Source organism: Phoca vitulina, unplaced genomic scaffold (genome assembly GCF_004348235.1).
Source record: "Phoca vitulina isolate PV1807 unplaced genomic scaffold, GSC_HSeal_1.0 scaffold2, whole genome shotgun sequence".
NCBI lineage: Eukaryota > Metazoa > Chordata > Mammalia > Carnivora > Phocidae > Phoca > Phoca vitulina.
Genome location: NW_022589705.1, coordinates 78069501 through 78081965, shown reverse-complemented (window position 1 = coordinate 78081965; position 12465 = coordinate 78069501).

The following is a 12465-nucleotide window of genomic DNA, read 5'->3' as shown; positions in this document are numbered from 1 at the left end:
CCCCATGACCCCATTTCTCCCCCGACTGCTCCCTGTGGATCCCAACCAGAGGCTCTCCGCAGTTCACAGAGCAGGTGAGAAGGGGAGCAGCGACCCTTTCTGGTCTTAGCAACCAGTGACTCAGTCTGGAAGTTCAAAGGCCAGGTCACCAGCCAGACAACTGTCTACCTGAACACAGGTCTCTACCTTTAGAAACCCCCTAACACCTGGGGTCATGCAGCAGCACCCCCACTGAAGTGGCCCCGCTGCCCCTCATCCTGCTGCCACCACCCTTGAGTTCCCTGGCCAAGACTTGGATCTCCGGCCCCCAGCTCCTCTGTTCCATCCTGGGCATCAGAGTTCACAAGACAAGGCCACATCCCCAGCTCCCTGATGTCCCTCCATAACCATCCTGAGAAGCAGCCAGGGCAAGTGGTCACATCCCCAAGCCACAAAGCTGATAAACATCAGCTCACCCTGATCGAGCCCTTATTTTATACCAGGCACTGTGCTCAGCACTGTATGATCCCTTGATCTTCACAATAGCCCTATAAGGGAGGCAATCTTACAATCCCCACTTTAGAGATGGGGAGACTGAGGCACAGATAGGTTAAGAAACCCAGCAAAGAGGGTACGCCAATCAGAATTTAAATTCAGGCATTTAAAGAGCCCAAACTCTTGAGTATTTGCTACATTATGTCTACTCAGTCACGAAGAGCTGAGCATAGTTGGGGTCTGGGAGGGCTCAAAAGTGACATCACAGTTCCCCTACCGAGTTTGGAACCAGCTGTGAGATTCCCGCAGGTACGCTGGCTCCCTTCATTCATTCAACAAATATTTACTGAGCATCTACTCTGTGCAAGGCGTGCACAGGCACTGGGAATATCGCAGCAAAAAGAGCAAACAAAAATCCTCAGTCACACGGACTGGTCATTGTAGTGGGAGAGACCTAATAAGCAAGATAACCGAAATAAACTGTGCTAGCGGCAAGTGCTAAGGAGAAAAATAATGCGGGGGAGGGAGAATATGAAGTGCTGAGGGCTGTGGGAGGCATTTCAATTTTAAAAAGCCAAGAAGATACTTGAGTTAAGACCTGAAGTGAGTAAGTCAGGTCATGCATTCATCTGGGGGAAGGACATTCCAGGTTGAGGGAACAGAATGTGCAAGGGCCCTGAGGCAGGAGGGTGGTTGTGTAGTATGGAATCAGCAGGCCAGGGTCAGAGTGAAGTAGAGAGGAAGGAAAAAAGTTGGACAAGGCCATCAATGGATGGATAACGACATGGTGCACACACACAATGGAATATCACTCAGCCATACAAAGGAATGAGATCCTGCCATTTGCAGCATAGATGGACCTAGAGGGTATTATGCAAAGGGAAATAAATCAGAGAAAGACAAATACCATAGGATTTCGCTTATATGTGGAATCTAAAACACAAAACAAGGAAACAAACAAAACAGAAACAGACTCATAAATCAGAAAATAAACTGGTGGTTCCCCGGGGAGGGGTGGCGGCAATGGGAAAAATAGGAGAAGGGGATGAAGAGGTATGAACTTCCAGTTACAAAATAAGTAAGTCACAGAATGAAAAGTACAGCAGAGGGGATATAGTCGATCCCACTGCCATAACGTTGCATGGTAACAGATGGCAACAACACTGACCAATGTATGGAATTGTCGAATCACTATGTTACACGCCTGAAACTAATATAACATTGTGTGTCAACTATACTTCAATAATTTTTTTTTTTTAAGATTTTTTGTTTGTTTTTTTTTTAAGTGGGGTGAGGCCAAGAGGCCCTGGGCCTGGATGTTCTACCACCTGCGGGTCACCCTGAGGAATCCAGCTTTGGCTCCGGTGAGATGGAAAGCCAGGGAAACGATGTGCCATGACAGAAATATGCCGGCCTGGAGGACGGGGCTTTAGAGCTGCAGCCAGATGGGCTTGCCAATACCCGGCCCCAGAAGCAGACAGACTGAGCCTCCTGTCGCTGGTAGCGCGGACGACCACAGGCCTCCCAGACAGGCAGAGCCAGCCCACGGAGGCCACCTGGTGTCAAAGAACCAACCAGAACGCAGCCCCTCTGCAGGCAGACACAGAGAGGCCCAGAGGGAGCAGAGCTGAGCATGCTCAGGGCCTTCCCCAGGAGTCAGGGCGAGGCAGGGAGACCCTGGGAGTCACACTGGTGGTCGCCCTTCTGCACCCCTCCTCCCCAGCACGCAGTTTGGTGATAAAAAGGGAGGAAATGAGTCTGGCCCCGGCGTGCGGTGGCGGGGAGCCCGTCCCAGGCTAGGCATGTGCAGGCTTGAATTATTAATGTCTGCACAGCTACCGGCTCCCTTTGACAGGAATAATAACCCCTCAGGTCTGAAGAGAAGTGTACATTCTGCACTGTGCTTTCCATTTTAAGGAGGGGAAAACTGAGGCCCAGGGCGAGGAAGGCTTTGCCTGTGCCTCGAAGTTAAGTGATGGCTGAGATTCAAACCCAGGTCAGCCCCACTCCACTCCCTCACCTGCTCTTCCTCGTGTCCTAGCTGGTAACTGAGCAGGGCTAGCATTTCAGCTGAGCCCGCAGCTCTGTCTATATGTGGAAGCTTACAAGATGGAACACCTTTAGTATTAGAAATAAGGCACGTGGGGTGCCTGGGTGGCTCGGTCAGTTAAGCATCCAACTCTTGATTTTAGCTCAGGTTGTGATCTCAGAGGTGTGAGATCAAGCCCCACATCGGGCTCTGTGCTCAGCATGGAGTCTGCTTGTCCCTCTTCCTCTGCTCCTTCCCTGCTCGCGCTCTCTCAAATAAATAAATAAAATCTTTTTTTTAAGATTTTTTTTTTATTTATTCACTTGAGAGAGAAAGAGATGGAGCGAGCGAGCATGAGCAGGGGGAGGGGCAGCGGGAGAGGGAGAAGCAGACTGCACGGTGAGCAGGGAGCCTGATGTAGGTCTCGATCCCAGGACCCTGAGATCATGACTTGAGCCAAAGGCAGACGCTTACCCGACTGAGCCACCCAGGCGCCCGTAAATAAATAAAATCTTAAAAAAACATAAGACATATGCATTTTACCACAATAAAAAATATAAATCAAACAGTGACAATGAATAGTAAATATAAACTAGTACGCCGTTATCTGTATTTATCAATGGGCATGTGTGACTCCTGATGAGGGCGGTGGTGTTTGTGAGTGCTGACTCCGTGCTAGGACCGGACCCAGTGCCCTACAGGCAACATGCCCCTCACATTCCCACCTTGGAATCTGCAATTCTCAGACATTTCTGGGAATAATTTGAGGACCGATGATCTCACAGCTCCTGGATGACAGAGGAACAGTTGGGCCCTCAGCAGACGAGAGCCAGGGCTCAAGGTCTCGAATAGGTCCTCGAACCCTTTCCATACAAAGCCAAAGCTGGGAAGAAGCCGGCCCTGGGGGTCCTTGTGCAGCCCCCTTCACTAACTGCGAGGCTCTGGGCAGGTCCCATGAGTTCCTGGAGCCTCACGTTCCTCCTCTGGAAAATGGAGGTGAAGTTACGGGTAACAGGTTGCTCTGAGGTCTAAATACGAGAGAGAATCCATACTGAGCAGCAGGGCGTCCTTAATGAAGGGCTTGTGGCTATCAGTGGGCAGGATGGCTCCCTATCTCTGCCCAGCTGGGAATAGGATGCAGCTTACTATGGTGGCTTTCAAAAACAATTGATTGTCCTTTTCAGCCTCTAGATCAGTGGTTCTCAAACTTGAGCTACCCCTGAATCCCCGGGAGGGCTTATTAAAACGCAGACTGCTGTGCCCACCCCCAGAGTTTCCGATTCCTTAGTGGAGCTGGGGTGGGGCCTGAGAATGTGCATTCTAACCAGTTCCCAGGTGATGCTGCTGCTGCTAGTCCGGGGTCCAGGCCTTGAGGATCACTGCTCTCATTCCCAGCCCCGGCTGCACATCAGCATCGATCTGAGAAGGCCCTGAGGCCTGCGCTGCACCCCCAGAGGTGCCGACGTAATTGCTCGAAGGTGTCACCCAGCACTGGCAGTTTAAAAGGGCCCCCGGGATGATTCTAATGTGGAGCCAAATTGAGGAACCCCCGCCCTAGAGCACAGGGAGGAGCGCTAAAGGCCTGCCACTCACCCCAACTGCTGAGTGCTCGGCTCCGGGCGGGGCTCAAGAGCTGATCGTCGCTAACAATGACAGCTACCGGTCCTGGGCGCGCACACAGGCCAGGCACCGGCCTAAATCCCGTGCATCCAGGAACGCACTAAATCCTCGTAACTACCCCACGAGGGGCATCATGGTATGACTTGCAGTTTACATTGGAGTCTGATACACAACGCCCCTCCTTGAGGGTCAAACAACAGAAAGGGACAGAGCCTGATTTGAACCAGGTTGCCCACCTCCACGTTCTTGCCCTTGACCACTAGGCTAGGCGGAATGTATTCGTGATTAATTCTTGCCAAACCAAGACTTTGTAGTGTGTGGAGGAAGGAATCCCATTTGTGTCCACTTACTTTTTTGCTCTGGATGCCTTTCAGGGGCATTGGGCCAAATGCCATAGGATGCGGACTTGTAAATATTCACACCTTTGCAGGCACTGTCTTATTCTGAAGGCCCCAAAGGCATGCGCTCTCTCTCCACCCTTCCCCCAAGCCTTGCTCCAGCCAAATGAACTACTTTGCAATTTAATTCAATTAAGCCAACATTTATTAAATGCATACCTTGGGCCAGTCGCCAGGCTACCGCCTGAGGACAAAGAGATGCTGAGACTGTGAGGTCTCAGAAAGGAAGCAACCTGCCCAAGGGCAAGTTAAAGGCAGAGCCAGGGCCCCACTCATGTCTAATGCTCTCATCTTTGAGGAACTGGGAGAGGAGGTGGCAGTGCTGGAACCTTGGAAACCCGCAGACCAGTAACGGCTGGCTCCCCAGGGAAAGACAGAATTGGGGGCTGGCAGGAACTGGGGGAGGGGCATGAAGGCCCAGGCTGAGGGCAACAGGGGGCTGCTGCTTAGACCAGGCCTTGGCCCCCAGCCGGGCACCTTTCCCACCAAAAGGGGCAATGACTCCAGGCAACCTGGAAGGCCGTAAGTAAAGGTCTAACCTCCCAACAGGACCGTGACATGGACTTTCATATCCAAAAGAGATCAGACATGCAATCCCTGTACCTTTGTTCATAATGCTCATTTGTCAATGCGAACCAAGCAAATAACCACCATTCCTGTTATCCTGTTTTGGGCACATCTTAATTTTTTTTTTAACCATATCCAGAAGCCTTAAAAAGAGAAGTGGCCCAAGTCTCTCTGAACCTCTGCTGACAGATCAGGGGACAGCATCCCAGCAAGGAAGAGTGACTTACCCAAGGTCACAGAGCAAGCCAGTTTCAGGATCCAGATCACAACCCAGGGCCCCTGACCCCTAGCCAGGCCTCCCTAGGGTTCTGCAGGACCTCCTTATCTGACAAACCAGCTCTTACATGTCCCAGTCCTTAAGTGGCCTCAGTAGCCACCTTTATGCTGAGCACCCCAGCCCAGACCTTCCCCACAGACAGCCCCATCTGGACATCCCACCAGCACCTCAGACTCTGCAGGTGCAACTCTGAATTAGCCACCTTGCCCTTGCAATCTGCCCCGTCTCCTGTGTTCCCTCTCTCCCTGTCCTCAGCTGCTCAAGCCAAAAACACAAGTGTTACCCCGGGCACCTCCTTCTCCCTCACTCAAAGCCTTATTGAACAGCAAGAACCATCCCTTCTACATGTCCTTCCCATCTCTTGAACTCATCCACTTTTCCCATCCCCTCCACCCCACACGAATGCCAGACTCACCATTTCACCCCTCATCTCTCAGACAACCTCTCCCCGCCCCTCCCCTCCCCCAAGTTCTGTGCTGGGACCCAGGGCTGAGCAAGACAGACAGGAGCCCTGCTACCAGTGACACTGCATGAAAGCCCCATCTGACCATGCCTCCCCACTTCTGATCCCCCGTGTGGCTCCCCATCACTGCATCATGCTGGGATGGAGTGCAAACCCCCCATCCAGGTCTTCACATTCCTGGACCCTCTACCGCGCCCCCCCTCCTACCCCCGCCCCATAGATCCATTCAGGCTGGTCTCCTAACATTCTGCCCCACCTAGGCTGAGCCAAACAAGCTACTGGCCATTCTCCCAAGCACACCAGCTCAAAGGTCACCTCCTCCTTGAAGCTGCCCTGCGAGCACAGTGAGTTTTGCCCTCCTCTGGAGTCCCAACAAAACCCAGGATTTGTGTGTCTGTCTCCCTGCCTGGGCTGTGACTCCTAGAGCCCAAGGGACTTAGCCAGTGCCAGTGCAGAGCCTGCCACTAAGAGGAACAAATATATCGCCCTGCGGGATGGACCAAGAGATGGAAGGGTCGAAATCCAACTACCCTTTTCATTCACTCTCTCCAGTGCCTACGCATTTGCTGTTTTCTGGAAGCTCCTCCGGGAGTCTAACCTAAACCTCTCTGCTGCTATGACCGAAGTTTATGCCTGTTCCTTCTCCAAGTTTGTCCTCCACGTCCTTCCTTGCCCCAAAGCACAGAACGACCGGCCTTTCCCTTAATTGGGTGACAAGTCAACAAAAACAAATGTCTGGCAAGACACATCAGAGAAAGGCCCAGCCGGCCTCGCCAAGGTCTCAGGACCTGGGCCCCGGGGGCCAGAGTTTTCCAGCAAGCTCGGGAAGAAGGTGCCTCGGAGAGCGGCGAGGCAGGCCTTGCGGTTTGAAGCAGTGAGTCACCTTCTGGCTCCAAGTCAAGGAGCTCTCACTGCGCCCTTGTTTGGAGAAGCACCGGCCAGCGAGGCTGGCGAGAGACACGGACGGGCAGCAGGGCAGCCAGGAGACAGGGAGACGCACGCAGAGAGACCTCCGGCACAGACAGAGGGGCGAGAAGGAGGAGTCGCCGAGCCCCTACGGGGGACAGACGCAGACAGAAGGACCGAGACAGACGGAGACAGGACGGACGCGCGGAGAAAGAGAGATGAGCCAGGCTGCCGGCGCGCGGACCGAGAGCGAGCGCAGGTGGGGCGCGGCGCACAGCAGCCGGGGGCTCCACGCACGCACTCCGCCGCCCGGCCCCCGCGCCGCCCGCGCCCCCGCGCCGCCACGCCCACCCGCGGCCCGGCCCGCCAATGAGCTGCGAGACCCGGGCATTACCTCACCTGCCCCGGCTGCCATTGGTCGGCCCAGCGGCCGGGGCGGGCTGTTGCTATGACAGCGCAGGCTGGCTCTGGGCAGAAAGGAGAGGGGGAGGCTCGGGTGGGAGAGCCAGGTCACACCTCCTTCCAGCGGACGGCGGGGCCGAGGGACCCCCGCTCCGCCCCACGCACCCCAACTGTTCCAAAGGCGCCCGTTCACCCCCCTGCCACAGCCCGGCCCCCCAGCCCAGTGTCGACTCCGCCTAGCCCCCCAGCCCCAGGACGAACAGCCGTCCCCTCATCCTGCAAACAGCAGCGAGCACCATCCACCAGATACAGAGGACTACACCCCCATCCGCCCCCCACCGAGCCGCTCGTCTGAGCAAGCACACGGCCCTGCGGAAAATCACAAGGCAGTGTGTTCAGGACTGAAGGAGGGACTGGCACAGGGCCTGTGGAAGCACGGAGGAGGCGTCCCTGTGCGAACTTGCTTGGTCCCCAGGGCTTCCAGGAGAAAGAGATGCTGAGCAGTGACCTGAAGGACTTAGCAGATGAGGAAGGGTGGGGAAGGGAATTCCTGGCAGAGGGAACAGCCTGTGCAAACAGAGGAGGCAAGAGAAAGCAAGGTGCACTGGCGGGATTTGGGGGACTCTGGCAGGAAATTAGATGGGGGGAGTGAAAAGGAGAAAGCGTTGGGGGTAAAGCTGAAAAGAGAAGCAGGAATAAGATTCCCCAGGGCTTGAAAGTCAAGCCAAGGGATCTTGGACCATATTCCCAGGCAGCTGGAGGGATTTGAGGGGAGGGGCTAGGATTAGGTTTGCATTTTAGGAAGGCCTTCACTCTTGCTGCTGTGTGGAGGATGGGCTGGAAGGGGCTGGGAGACCAGTTATTGCAGGGACTGGTGAGAGATTGCGGGGGTGGGGGTGGCAACCAAGGCCCCTAGAGTGGAAATAGGAAGAACCTAATTTAGGAGGGGGCATGAAGATGCTGGAATAGATGTCACCACCTCACCTGGGAAGCTGTGAGGGCCCTTCTGGCAGCCAGACAGGATCATCCCTCCCCCTGCCATACAGCGTGGACATCTTGTGTACAGCACTTTTGTGTTGAGAATCCTGCTGCTCTGACAAAAGGTGTGCGTTTCTGAGTCGGTACACACACACACGGAATTATTCATCTCTGTATTACGAGCACAGGGCACAGAGCCTCTCCCAAGTCCAGGTCCACAGAGCTCCAACCACATCCCTCCTTCCCATGCCCCCACGCACCTCTCTCCCTGCTGCCTGGAAGTTGGGGCTGGCCCCTCCCCCATTGTGCCCCCCCCCCCCCCTTCCCCCCCCCCCCCCAGCAGAGAGGAAAAGGTGCCGATCTGTTGGGTGGGATGTTGGAAGACGGATGGGGCCTGTTTTCTGGCCCGTGGAGTCATTCTACTACAATCATCTCATGTTCCTGAGAATTAAATTGTTTGTGACCTGGCCCACGGTCAGTCTCCCATCAGTCTGCTACAGTGATGACACTAGTGTTACAGGGTGTTAGGGGGGCAGGCGAGGCCCAGCCAGGACTCCGATGCCACGGCTCTGCCCCGAGAGAGCAGCCGTTTGCTTAGCTCGTCACAGAGTGGCGTTTTGACTTCTCATGCGTCACACGTGCTTGTTATACCCTCTCTTGGGGAAAACACAAGATGAAATAGGATGGTGAGACAAGAATCCTAGATTTTTGTCATCCTGCCATATTAACACTGTCAAAACCTCACCTACATCCCTCACACGATGGTTACAGATGTCCTCTCTCAAGGAACAAAGTGAGACATCCCGGCAGCTCCTTAAATGTCAAGAGAATTGATCTGGATGTTATAATGAAGGAATCTTCGGGAATTCAGAGCTGGGGGTGCCCTCCGAATCCCTTTCTTCGACCCTTGGTTTCACAGATGAGGACACTGAGGGTCCAAGAAGGGAAATGATCGCCAAGTCACACAGTTCAAGTGTGTGGCAGAACCAGGAGATTTTTTTAGGTGCCTCAACCTCCAAATTCACAATTTTCCACCTCTGGTCTGCCTTGCAATTGAACGGTGGCTGAGAACTCCTCCAGCCCAGTGCACCCTCGGGGTCTTCACATATGTCACTACTGTAGACATTCATGATACCCCTGCAAGACAGGTGTTATTATTCCCACTGGAAAGGGCCAGAGAGAAAAAGTGACTCACCCGAGACTGCACGGCCTTACCGGATCAAACACAGGTCCGTCAGAGTCCAAAACCAAAACAGAGTCCATGTTCTTGGCACGACATTAGGTTGACCCTAGGACGACCCAGGATGGTTTGTTTGGGACTTGTGGGCATCAGGGAGAGTTGCCAACATAATCCCTGAAAGGAGAAGAGGTGGACCTTCTCCTTGACAAAAACAACAGACGTCCTAGGATCTCTTGCACGTTTGTGTTTTATGTGCTTACCCTGTTTCATAAAGTACCCTTCGAAATAATAATACGACTAGAAAAGTTACATTCCAGCCTGAGGGTCTCTTAGGGGACCGCCTGGGAAGCTGATTTTGAGACTTGGGCACATTTTCAGAGTGAAACACCAGCCCCCACACTCTCTGAGTAGAAGACACACACAATAAACACAGGAGAGTAAGTTTTAATGAGACCTTGGCGTGAGTTTGTGGGTCTGGAAGTGGTCACCCGTTCAGGGTGTCTGGGGGCAAGGGCCAGGAGGGTGTCTACAAAGCAGTCGCAGGGACAGATGTGACTGTGTTAACTTCATGGCTTTGGAGGACCCCACAGCGCATTGCCCTACAGCCTCCTCCATGTTGGCAGAGGAAGGACATTGCCCCTCAGTCTGAAAGAGATGTTCTTTACTCACAGGAAAGAGATGGTTCTCCATCTTCCAGAGGTTCTATTTCTAGCTCTAGAAAACACCTTAACTGTGAATCAGGAAAAAGAAATGCTGTATCTAGCTCTGGAAATATCTGCCTGTCCCTGGAAAATATTTCAGGGGTGTTCATAGTGCCACAACGTCATTGGCTCCAGGGAAAACTTCAGGGCTCCAGAAGATTTGCAGTTCCTGGTTCTGGAATTCTCCAGCCTATTCTGGAGGACCCTTCCTCCCTGATTTCGCACCGCACTGCCTTTGGGGCTCCATCAGGTGATCCAGTCCCAGCTCTGGGAAATGGTCCAACTCTGAAGCCAAAAACTCTTCATCCCTGGCTGTGGAGGGCTGACCCTCCATGGATCTGGAGACCACAGAGTCTAGCCTGGAAGAATGATTATCTGGAGGTGTCTGTGCCCCTGGACTTGGACAACTCTCCATTTCTTGTCTCTGGAATAGGAGGAGGGGGGTTGGATGTGTTAGGAGGATGGGAAGGTAGGATCAATGGAGTGTCTGATGTGAGGTCTGTTCTGCTCAGCAACCCGGGCTGAGTCTGAGCTCCCATGGTCCAAGTGTAGAGGCCCAGAGTTGTTCAGATTGCATTTACACGAGCAGCTTGGTGAGGTCTGGGTACAAGCAGAACCGCTTTGGGGTCCTGGAATGCCTGGGGCCCGGAGTCAAGGAGGAGGCTGGTCTCCCTGTGGCTTGGGAGCCCAGAAAGTCTCCAGGAATCTGAAGGTGAAGTCCCTGGGAACACCCACAAACAGCAGCTGTGGGGAACACACAGGAGTTTCCAATTTGACAGAATCCATAATGGGCCCTTGCTGAGCCTCCACGTGGACAACAGGCGAGTGGAACAGGGCAGAAAAGGAGGGACATGACAGCATCGATGGTGACTCTACCCCCCGCCCCGTTCACCCCACCGATCTTCCTGACATCTTTGTAACCAGTTCCTGACTTAAACCACGCTCTCTCTCTGTGGTCCCTAGCGTGGTCTCTGCTTTCCTGACTGGACACCGAGGGGGACACTCGCCAAGGATTTATGGGGCCTACTACGTGCCGGGTGTCGTTCTGAGAACGAGGAAGGTGACACTGAACAAGACCAACACATTCTAGAGGAGGGAACAAGATGACAAATGCGTCAACGTGTAGGATTAGTTCAGAAACATGCACGCGCTTTGAAAAGAAATCAACATTATGATGTGGCGGAGAGTGAGTAAATGGGTGTGGTGAGTGTGGCGGAAGGTGTGGGGTCAGAGGCCACAGGCTGAGCGAGGAAGGTCAGGGAGGCCCCCTGACGGGACACTGGAGTTGGGACCTGAATAAGAAGGAAGAGGTCATGTGAAGGTCTGGAGTGAGTGTTCCAAACACTTCTGTAAACATGAAGACTCTAAGACAGGGGAGAGCATGGCCAGTCAAGGAAGAGGAGGAGGGGCATCTGGGTGGCTCAGTCGTTAAGCGTCTGCCTTCAGCTCAGGTCATGATCCCAGGGTCCTGGGATCGAGCCCCACGTCGGGCTCCCTGCTTGGCAGGAAGCCTGCTTCTCTCTCTCCCACTCCCCCTGCTTGTGTTCCCCCTCTCGCTGTGTCTCTCTCTGTCAAATAAATAAACAAAATCTTTAAAAAAAAAAAGGAAGAGGAGGAGGCCAGTGTGGCCAAAGCATGGTGCTGGGGGAAGAGTGGAGGGGTCAAAGAGGTGGGTGGGGTGAAAGCTACCCAGGGCGTGTGAAGCCATGGGAAAGACTTCAATGCCAAGAGCCTCTTATGCAGGAGAAAGAAGGGATCGTGTTTACGGCTTGGACAGCTTGGACAGTCGGACTCCGGCAGGCCCACAGAGGAACAGGGAGGGAGAGAGTCGGGCTGTTTGGGAGATCCAGGCTACAGACCACGGAGACTTGAAGCCAAGTGAGGGGGCAGAGTATTGTCAACATTTGGTAGATCATGATGATGGCGAGACACTGCATAATGACTCCTAGATAGGGGAGAGGCAGAACTGTTGTGACACACAGCTTGGAACGAGAAAAGGCTGCCACACAGGGCCACATGGGGGTGGGTGGGAGGTGGGGGTACCGGGCAAAGGTAGCAGCGAGCTGGAAGAAGCAGGGAGGGGTTAGGAGGTTTCAGGCCTCCTGTGGATGGAGTACTATGAATGACCCCAAGAGCCCAAGGGAGAAGGGGTGATCCCTAGATGTTTGGCTTGGGGGTGTTGTTGTAACCCAGGGGCGTCAGAGTCCGATAAGGGAAGAGTTTGGGATGTAATTTTAGCAAAGTGCCTGCAAAGGGGAATTGAGCATTGTTAGCCAAGATCTCAAAACTGGGTCAAGACAGCACTCAAGAAATAGCCTATTAGAGGATGACAGCCAGGGGCTGGGATCTGTTTTAGAAGCGGAGCTGAGGGGGCGTATGGCCTGCATGTTGGACTGGAGGGAAAGAGAGGAATCTTGAATGACCATGGACTTCCAGAAACAGAGGGCTAGGTTTTCAAGACTAGCCGTCC